Source organism: Phyllostomus discolor, chromosome 4, assembly GCF_004126475.2.
Source record: "Phyllostomus discolor isolate MPI-MPIP mPhyDis1 chromosome 4, mPhyDis1.pri.v3, whole genome shotgun sequence".
In the NCBI taxonomy this organism is placed as follows: domain Eukaryota; kingdom Metazoa; phylum Chordata; class Mammalia; order Chiroptera; family Phyllostomidae; genus Phyllostomus; species Phyllostomus discolor.
The window spans coordinates 158,257,977-158,269,326 of NC_040906.2; the positions used below are offsets into that span (position 1 = coordinate 158,257,977).

At 34.7% G+C, this 11,350-nt stretch overlaps 1 pseudogene; it reads left to right on the plus strand.

Moving 5' to 3' along the window:
- Window positions 1–9,893: 9,893 nt before the first annotated feature.
- Window positions 9,894–10,055, plus strand: LOC114495750 (annotated as a pseudogene).
- The last annotated feature ends 1,295 nt before the right edge of the window (window positions 10,056–11,350 follow it).

Below are 11,350 nucleotides of genomic sequence, written 5' to 3' on the forward strand. Positions count from 1 at the left end.
GTGGCAAAACTCTGTGAATACACTAAAACCATGGAATTGAACTTTAAATTGTAGATTTTATACTATGTGAATATATTGGATTTGCCAAAAGTTCATTAGGTTTTTAAGTAAAATTAAGACACATTATTCATTTTCACTGATTATTGAACAGTGCCTTCTACCGTCTTTCAGGCAAACTTCCTAAATTCTTCTTCCCAGAACATTTTACCTTTTTGAGCAAAGAACCATTCTAGGTGCCTTTTCTAGTCTGCCAGGGAAGTGAAATTTTTCCCATTAAGACAATTTTGTAACGATTGAAATAAATGGAAATTGGAAGGTGCAGTGTCTGTTGAATATGGAGGATGAATGAGAACTTCAGCCAAGCTGTAGCAGGTTTCTCCTGGTCATCATAGACATGTAGTCTTGTGTTATGTCACTTTCAGCTGGTCTAATTGGGAGCAGCAGTACCTGCTGGAATTAATCATTTGGTTTCCGAGAAGGAGCTCATAATAGAGGACTCCCTTCCAATCCCACCATATACGCAACATCACCTTCTTTGGATGAAGACTGGCCTTTGGCATAGTTGGTGGTGGTTCATTTCACTTGCCCTATCATCTTTTCTGTTCCACGTTATTTTAAAGTATCCATTTCTCAGCACCCATCACAATTTGTTTTAAAAATGGAATATTTTCATTATCTTTAAGTCGAGAATCACATGCAGAAGTATAGTCAAGAAGGTTTTCCACATAACTTATTGTGGGACCCAAACATCAAAGCAATTAACATAACCAAGTTGGTACAAATGATTTTACCATTTGATTTGGATATTTTGAGCTATCTCCTGCATGGTACAATGTTGATTTGTTCTCAATTAAGTTCTCGATTTAATCGCTATCAACTCCAACTGGCTTACCTGACCATGGAGCATCATCCAGCAAGAAATTTCCCACACAAAACTTTACAAAGACTTTCGACATATTTGATCAGTCACAGCACCTTCTCCGTACACTGCACAAACCTTTTTTTGTATTTCAGTTGCATTTTTATCTTCCCTGAAATAATAAAGCATAATATGCTGAAAATGTTGCATATTTTCTTCCATCTTCAGTATTAAAATGGCTACAAAAAATTCACCAACTTAGGTAAGTTTTTTTTAAATGCACACTGGTATGATAGCTATTTCAATCTAACAAAATTGTTCTGAATGAAGTTAAAGAAAACTAAGCACTACTAGAACCAGCTTCAGAAAAAAACTTAACAATCATTCTGGCCAACCCAGTGGCTCAATAAAGATGTTTAAAAAAAAAAGAAAAGGATCAGGAAATGCCAAGTTACTCCACCACCTACTCTTCCTCTTTAATGCACTGATTCACTATAGCTTCCAAGAATTATGCTTTAAGAGTTTAGAACATTCTCTTCAGATTATTTTAAAGAGATTATTTTTTCCTCTCGCTTTGCTTCTATCAATGCTGCAGAAGCCATTTGGGTACCCAGCTATTGTCCTTTCTCTACATTTATCCCACCCAATGGGGAACACTGCTGAGACAACACTGCTCCAATCCCAGTTAAATGGGTATGGGGCCAATACCCACTAAGGGTGAAACTACATCTCATGCAAAAGAAACTACAGATTATGAGAAATACAGATTAATTTATCTGCCCTCACTATTACACAAAAGATTGGATGCTGACTTTGTTGCCACATGATTTTCCCCTGGTGTGCAGGGTTCCATCTCAGTTCCTTTTGGTTAGTGTTCATGCTGGTTTTTCTGTTTGTAGAAGACTACAATGGGCAGAGACCATGTCTTCAATGATCTGTGAATCCCAGTGGAAATAATAAAATGGATATGTTGAGTATTTGCTAAATAAATCTGTTGAAAGATTAACTGTTAATTAGATGGGATCACTATTTTCATCATTTCTGTTGTTCTTTTGCTTTCCCACTTCTTTTTTTTTTTAGATTTTATTTTATTTATTTTTAGAGAGGGAAGGGAGGGAAATAGAGAGAGAGAGAGGGAGAGAGACAGAGAGAGAGAGAGAGAGAGAGAGAGAGAAACATCAATGTGTGGTTGCTGGGGGTTATGGCCTGCAACCCAGGCATGTACCCTGGCTGGGAATCGAACTTGTGACACTTTGGTTTGCAGCCCGTGCTCAATCCACTGAGTTACACCAGCCAGGGCTTACTTTCCCACTTCTTGTTGATGATAATCTATGGTTTATCCAATCATTTCTTTATCAGCATAGCTAATGTGACTCCAGCTTTTTATTAACCATACATGATGATCTTCTTAACCTTATTTATAAGTTTTGTTCTAACTCTATTATTTAATATTTAATCTAAAGTTAAAGTTTTGCTGTATTAAAATATATAAATTATTCTAATTTCTTCCTCCTGGTTGCCAAAACTTTTAGTAAGTTTGACCAATCACAGTATCATATCTAAATGTATACGTGTTTCTCCCTTCCCTAACCTTTGGCATTTTTGCATTTTAATTTCTTTCAAATAAGTTAAATAAGTCATTTATAGTACTTTTTATTGTGTCTCATAAATAGGAAGGTATTATACACATAATGGTATTATTATAAATTTTGTTACATATATATATACTTGTCTAGGTACTAGAAATAATGTTGTATGTCTTATGGAGGCTTAAATTTGTATCCTTATCAGTGTTTTGAAAACATGTACTGTTTTATATTTATTGATCACATATTTCTTCAATAAATTTTCTTATTATGTATTTTATGTTTTGGGGGGGATGCTTCTCTTTTTAAAAAGCTAAATTTTTAAGTAGTTTTAAATATAATAATAATATTAACCTATTGTCATTTTTGTTTTAGATATTTTTAACAATTACCTCTTAATGACTTAATGATTATTTTGACATCAAAAGTTTAAAATCATTAATGAAATGCTAGGCTTTGGAAAGTTTTGTTAATTAAACAAAATTATACAGCCTAATAAATTTGGAGAGGATAAAGATGTATACATTTAAGTGGTTTTTTTCATGTACTTTGGGTTTTTAGAATGTTAATATGGATTGAATTTTCAATGAGGGAATAAAATGTGCATTTATAGACTGTATTGACTATAAATGCCTTTGTTTATAGAGCATGCCATAGGACCAACATGTCTCAGAACATTTAGATAAGCCTTTGCCTGTCTCAGGATCACTTTTAAAAAGTCAAATAATACTTTCTTTTAGTTTTTAAAAGCCTTATTATTTATTTAACTATTTTTATAAGGTGTTTATTTAATATATTTTATGGGGTGGGGCTTTAATTTTTTTCACCTAATAATTTTGTAATTAATTTGGAAACAATTTGCATACTATATGAGATCCAGTGATCCATCATAGAAATAGATTTTCTGTTCACATTGTATTGAAGTTTTTATTTTTATTGCTTCGGAAAGTATTTTAATACTTCTCATATAGATTATGTGCATCTCTTAATAAGATATTTCTATTATATAAATGGTACCTTTTTTCCATTATGTTCTCTAATTGGTTATTCCTGCTATACAGAAAAACTATCAACATTTGCCATTTAATTGGTTTCCAATCACTGTAATAAACTTTAGTATTAATTCTCAGAGTTTTTTAGGTGATTCCCTTGAGTTTTCTATTTAAATAGTCATATTGTCGGCAAATAATAGCAAAACCTTGCATTCTCTTATTTCACTATTATGTTTTATTGCCTTGGCAAAGAAGTCTTGTGTATTTTAGTCAGAGGAGTAATAGCAAGCACTATCCTTTTTAGTTAAATATACTATTGACTCTTTTTAAGGTAATTTAAAATATATATTAATGATCTTTTTACTCCTAATTTTGTGGGGATTAATTGTTTAAAAATTAAAAATGAATGTTGAGTGCTTGAAAAATGAAGTCATTTTTACCAACAAATGAGAGCAAAAGAAATCCTGTGGGCTTTCTGCTTGTTTCTGTCTATCCACATGCATGAATATATATTAAATTATAAATAAAGGTATTTACAAATAGTTGTATATTTCATATATACAACTACATATACACACAGTAAAATACTGGCTTCCCTGTGCTAATTTCTCTCTGGTTGTAAACTAAAGCAACTTTTAGAGTCTGTGTCTTAGTGCTTAATGCTGAGACTGCCACACAATGTTCTTACATAATTTCAGATTTCTATAATTATTTTTAGATTCTCCTTGGGCCTCAGGATAATGTTCTTTTACTTTTTTTAAAAAAAAAATTAGACTTTGTGTTATTTTTGTGCTTGTGTTTAAGTCAGAGTAATCCAGACATGTTTTTTGCCATCAGGACAAGGTAGCAGTTTCCTTTGAAGCTGCTCATTGTCTACCAGTGTTCCCTGAATCATTTTTTCTTATCTGTGCAGATAAAAGGGTACTTAGTATCTATAATTATCAGCCATAAGTCAGTGTCTAGTAAAAGTGTATCTGGTTCAGTTCTTCTGGACTAAAAAAGAACCACTTTCCAACTCCATTGTTAGAATCTCTGCAGCCCAGAGTTGAAGGATAGGGAATTCTGTACTAGACTGTTTTAGGAGCTTCTGCCTATAGACCACTTACAGTTCTATACCTGTAGGATAATGTTTTCTAAACTATAACTCCCTGTGTTCAACCCTGCACTACCTGGAACGTTGATTTATTAGAATTGTGTTCTACATATGGCTGTACAAAGACGTATAGGGTGAGCTTGGCTCTGAAACTTAAGCACCAATGCTCAAGAACCATAAAGGGGCCTCTGGAGCTAAGGGTAACACCCATATGACAGCCAGAAAGGAAACAGGACCTGCAATCACAAGAAAGTGGACTCTACTAACAACTTGAATAAACCTGGAAGGAGAATCTCTCTCAGAACCTCTAGAAAAGAACCCTGACCTGTTAATGCCTTGGTTTTTGTCCTGGAAGACCCTCAGCAAAGAACTGCTCAGCCACTCTGTGCTGGGACTTTTGATCCTCCAAAACTGGAGGACACTAAATTTGTGTTGATAAAAGCCACTGAGTTCTTGGTGTCAGGACCACATTGCTATGAAGGCTTTCTTTTTCTCCCACTGCTCCCCTTCCTATTGTTTTTCAGGAAACAGGACTCCATTGTTGTAGGGAAGAAGTTGAAGGAGACTATCAATTATTGTATTCATAATCTTGCATTGCTCTTCTAATGAATGGGAACCCGTCTCCCAATTGTGCATTAAACACAATAGATTCTTCCAGTCTTAATTTTCCAGGTTTTTGTGAGTTTACATCTTTTTTCTGTTTTCATAGATAATTTATTGGAGAGTTTGGAGACACTCAGTGAATACTTATTTTGTAGGTGCCCATTGAGTAGAAATCTGTGAAGACATTCAAGACCTTCAAGTGAGGATAAAGCTCACAAAAATATATCATAAATATTTTATTTCATTATGTTCTAAAATATTTCAGTACTCTTTTATAAAAAAAGAAAAGTCAAATAAAAACCCTTGAATTAGATACGTGGATACTTCTACCTTATTCTTATAATGATCACATGATGATCTACTTAAGAAAAAACATGTGAAACTATTTAGGCTATACATATTTCTCAAAGTAACTACCTAAAACAATAAAAAAGATAAATAGAGTGTATTTTTAAATATCATTCCAAATTATTATGTAGATGTAGATAAATTTCATTCTAAAGAATAACAACAGGCATATCAAGTTGCTGACAAAGAAACTATTTATCTGATCACTTTTTGAAATAATCCCCAAGGGATTTATCATTCACCAATCTGCCACTAGACACTTGTATTATTATGGGTTCTTCAGAGAAACATAATTAATAAGAGATTAGATAGATATAGAGGTAGATATACGTGCTATAAAGGATTGATTCATGTGGCTATGGAGGCTGAGCAGTCCAAGATCTGAAGTTGATAAGCTGGAGACCCAGCAGAGATAATGATACAGTGTCAGTCTGAGTCCAAAGGCCTGAGAACACGGAGAGCCAATGGCACACGTTCTAGTTGGAGTTGGAGTTCAAAGGTAGCAAAAGACTAATATCCTAGCTCAAAGACAGTGAGGCAGAGAGAAAGAATTATTTCCTACCCAGCCTTTTATACCATTCAGGCCTTCAACAGATTGGAGGAGGCCTATCCATGTTGGGAATGGCAATGTGTTTTACTCAGTGTCATCAGGAACACTCTTAGGGACATACCCAAAATGTTTAACTAAATATCTAGGCACCCCATAACCAGATCAAGCTAACACATAAAAATCACCATGACAACACTATTTTCAGCACTCAAACTTAGATCAGTATAATAACTGAAGATAATACATTGTAAGTCACTTGACAAATTTAAAAAATAATTTAATCAAGTTCAGCCAAGATGGAGGCAGTGGCAGAAACACTTCACTTCCCCGAACAACCAATTTAAAAATAATAAACAACCATAAATGTCAGAATAGTAAACTACATGGAACTCTGACAACCTTAACTCTAAAGTTAAAGAAACATTATCCCAGACCAGTAGGAGGTGGCAGAGACAGACAACTGGGCTCACGAAGACCCATGGCAAGGTAGTGGACAACTCAGGAGAGGAGGGGCTGCCTCACTGGGAAACTAAAGACTCAAAACATCTAGTTGTAAAATACTGAGGGGCTTACAAACGTGAGAGGAACTCCCAGTCTCACATGAGAGTTCATTGAAAAGTAGGGCTAGAGTGGAGCAAGCAAGTGGCATTATTCCCTCTCTGACCTCTCTCCCGTAGACAGTGCCACAATGCAGCCAAGAGGCTTGCCCCACCCCCTTACAACATAGCAGGTGCACTGAGATGAAATATGGCCCAAATGAAAGAAGCGATCAAAATTCCAGAAGAAGAGCTAAGCAATGAGGAGATACACAACCTATCTGATATAGAGTTCAAAACACTGGTAATCAGGATGCTTACAGAATTGATTGAGCTCAGTCATAAAATGAAGGAAGAAATGAAGGCTACACAAAGTGAAATAAACAAAACATACAGGGAACCAACAGTGAAGAGAAGTAAATTGGGACTCAAATTAATATTGGAACAAAGGAAGAAATAAATATCCAACTGGAAAAGAATGAAGAAGCAAGAATTTTTAAAAAATGAGGAGAGACTTTGGAATATCTGGGACAACTTTAAGTACTCCAACATCCAAATCATAGGGGTGCCAGAAAGAGAAGAGGAAGAACAAGAAATTGAAAACTTATTTGAACAGATAATGGAGGAAAACTCCCCCAATCTGATAAATGAAATAGACTTCCAGGAAGTCCAGGAAGCCCAGAGAGTCCCAAAGAAATTGGGCCCAAGGAAGCATGTAGCAAGGTTTATCATAATTACCTTGATTAAATATTAAAGATTAGGAGATTAAAGATAAGAAGAGGATCTCAAAAGCAGCAAGAGAAAAGGAGGCTCTTACTTACAAAGGAGTGTCCATAATACTATAAACTGATTTCTCAAAAGAAACCTTGCAGGCAAGAAGGGTCTGGAAAGAAGTAGTCAAAGTCATGAAAGGCAAGGACCTACATCCAGGATGACTCTATCCAGCAAAGCAATCTTTTAGAATGGAAGGGCAGATAAAGTGCTTGTTAGATAAGGTGAAGTTAAAGAAGTTCATCATCACCAAGCCCTTATTATATGAAATGTTAAAGGGACTTATCTAAGAAAAAGAAGATAAAAAATATGAACAGTAAAATGACAACAAACACAGTTACTAACAACCACACCTAAAACAAAAGCAAAAACAAAAACAAACTAAACAAACAACTAGAACAGGAACAGAATCACAGAAATGGAGATCACGTGGAGGGTTATCAGCAGGGGAGTGGGAAGGGGAGAGAGGAGAAAAGATACAGAGAATAAGTAGCATAAATGGTAGGTAGAAAATAGACCAGGTGAGGTTAAGAATAGTATAGGAAATGTAGAAGCCAAAGAACTTATATGTACAACCCATGGACATGAATTTTAGGGGGTGAGGAATGCTGGAGGGTAGGGGTGCTCAGGGTTGAGGGGGGATAAAGGGGAGAAAAAATTGGGACAACTGTAGTAACATAATCAATAAAATATACTTAAAAATTAAAAATAATTTAATCCTTTACCTTTTTAAGGCCACTGGGCTTTTTTTTAAACAGAATGCTATTTATTTGTTATAAACAAAATATGTGGAATAAAATATAATCTGGTTCCCTACAAAGTTTCTGGTTATTGTGAATTTTTCTTTTCTATGAGGCAATTTCCTTAAAAGTTCACAGGAATTGTACTGTAATTTCATATTTAAAAACTTTAGGTTTTAATGGGAGACACTCAGCACATGCCTGACCTGCATAGCTGCTGATATCTACAAAATCTTCCATACAACATTTCCATGATTTGAGAATAAATAGTACAAAGTATTATTAAGGAAAAACTCTCCTTATCTATCTCTCCATATTTAAAATTTATAAATTAATAGTATGGTATCAAAACATTCTAAAAAGCTTCTAGATAAAATATACTATAGAAGAGCCTTAACACAGTGTAACCCTATTATTTCCTTTTATCCATAGGGAAATGAAATACCTCCCATGAGGTCATAGGACTAGGAAATTAGTGGCAGAAGCAGAAATGTGCAAGATGAGTGAACAAACGAAAGTTAGTTTTACTCTTAAACAAGTAGTTATTATTTTTAAATGTATTTTAATATATTTAATTTAAATATAATATTTAAATAAATTTAGAATAAATGGCATATATCAGTTAAAGGTTTGAGCTACAGATGTTAAAACATCATCTTATTTTTTACTTTTACTTCCAAAAAGGTGACTTAATTAATTAATTATAGACAAAGAATATAAAACATAATTTAAGATGACATTTGAGCCAAGGTAATATTTAGAGCTGCAGGGAAACTGGTCATGACTTAATTTGAAGATCATGAACCATAGGCACTGAAATTCAGAAATGAGATATACCCATCTTCAACAGAGTAAATAAACTAATAAAATAATATTTTCTTTACTAATAAATAGAAAACAATTAGAAACCTACTTTAAGTTACTATATCTAATGATAGTTATACTTCATTTTCATTTCCTCTTTCATCTCAAAACCTTCCCAAAATACCTTGCAAATATCAACTTATTGATTCATTCAAAATTACTTTCAATCGGGTGAGGATGAAGAAGATCCCCTCACTCTACAGACACATTCAATCATCCCACTGCATCGACACCTACTAATCTGCTCTTCACATTTTACAACGATGTCTAGATTTTACAAATGTCTTTAGCTTTGTAAATTTGTCCATTATAAGAATAAAAACGATCACAGTGTTACTTGTATATTTCACAGGTACTCTAAGTACAACTTGATCAGAAGCTATTTTTCTTAGTCATTGCAGGATTATCTTTATTTCTGGTTCTATCTCTTTGCCTTCTAGCTGCACGATGCCACTGTTTGATACACACATTTCCTCTCCGGCCACCCTATCTGTGCCAGTTAGAGCCAGCAGTAACCCATTCCGGAAGTATATGTTTATGCAGAAACTATGACCTTGTGCCTCACCTCCTTTACCATTCTCAATTTTGGTACACAGTACTCATCTTTTGGAACAATGGAGTTAACCCAGCACAGATGGCTCCATCATCTCTGGTGATACTCATTTTTGTTTAATTATTTAGGTTTATATAAATGATGAAGACTGTTTTAAAAAACATGGATATAATATCACTACAGTCCCCCACTTTACCAGCTGAGCTATCAAAAGGAGTGCATAGCAAACATGGATATAACATCAATGGTACATTTATTTCAGCTACAGAATAGACTGGACTCAACAAAGACTGTGGACACTTTTCAAGGGTCTCAGGGCTAGCTGATTTACTGATGTTACTCTCTGGTAGCCAGTTTTCTTAGAAATACACCCTTAGTCAAGAAGTGGTCAAGAAGTCAGCTTTGCTCAGTGGCAGTATCGTAGCCAATGAGGTTTATCTGAGGGGCGATTATTGATAAAAGAAGTGGTCAAGAAGTATAACATTGGCTATCTATAGATTGCTTAGTGAACACCATTGTTGTAGGTGGTTGACTTGGAATATATGAACTCCTAAATTGGGCAAGTATTGAGAACATTTCCCATGACATTTTTGTGTGTTCCCCATCAAATTACTTATGAATTCTAAATAAACTTGAATTTGGTTCTTAGGAATTGAAGATCAGTGTATCTGCATAGGAGATATCAACTAAAGGTAGAAAGTTACTTTTTTCTGAAAACAGGTACTCACTGGACTATAGAAATCACTATTGTCTACATGGAATTTGGGTTTCCCTTCTAAGCACTGATCCAATAATACTCAACTTAAATTTTTAAAAAAAAATCACTGCAAGTTCAACTTTGTCACTGAATGCAGGAAAGTATTACTTAATTTCTTTGGATGAGTAACTCTACCAGCACACATTTTAAAAATTAATGCAATGGCTTTTCTTAGAGCATTATCTCACACATGGTCGGTCCTGAAACATTTATAATTTCAGTCTATTGGATATAGAATTGAAAATTTATAATGAAACAAGCCCTGGCTGGCATAGCTCAGTGGATTGAGCTCAGGCTGAGAACCAAAGTGTCGCAGGTTCGATTCCCAGTCAGGGTACATGTCTGGGTTGCAGGCCATGACCCTCAGCAACCGCACATTGATGTTTCTCTCTCTCTTTCTCCCTCCCTTCCCTCTCTAAAAAATAAATAAATAAAATCTTTTAAAAAAAAGGTAGCCAATAATAAACCAAAAATTTTTAACAAAGAAAACTTATAATGAAACAAATCTCAGTGGGACTGATTTTCACCTCTCTCAGTGCTCATCTTGGTTCAGCTGAGCTCTGATGAGAAATGGACCCAGTGCTCTTGCTAAAGTAGAATAACTAATTTTTAAAAGTTGACAGTACTCCTTGAGAAACATGCTATTTAATCAGCAACATAGTACTGTATCTGTAATTATAAAGTAATAACATGTTCTAGGGAGCTGATTGCTTATAAAACAACAAAATCAAGGAGAAAGAGAAAGAGAGAGAAGAAGCCCTGGCTGAAGTGGCTCAGTGGATTGAGTGCTGGTGTGCCAAAAAAAGGGTCACCATTCAATTCCTAGTCAGAGCACATACCTGGGTTGCGGGTTAGGTCCCCAGTAGGGGGTGCATGGGAGACATCCATGCCTTTGTGTTTCTTTCCCTCTCTTTCTCCTTCCCTTTCTCTCTCTCTAAAAATAAAATAAATAAAATCTTTAAAAAACAGAGAGAGAAAAAACCACTTCATCGAAGGTGTGTATTCTGAAGGTGTATTTTCTGAGATTCAGAGGAAATTGCACAGGTTGATTATAAATGCCAAGTTTTATCAAAAACATAAACCTCTGGACAATACTTT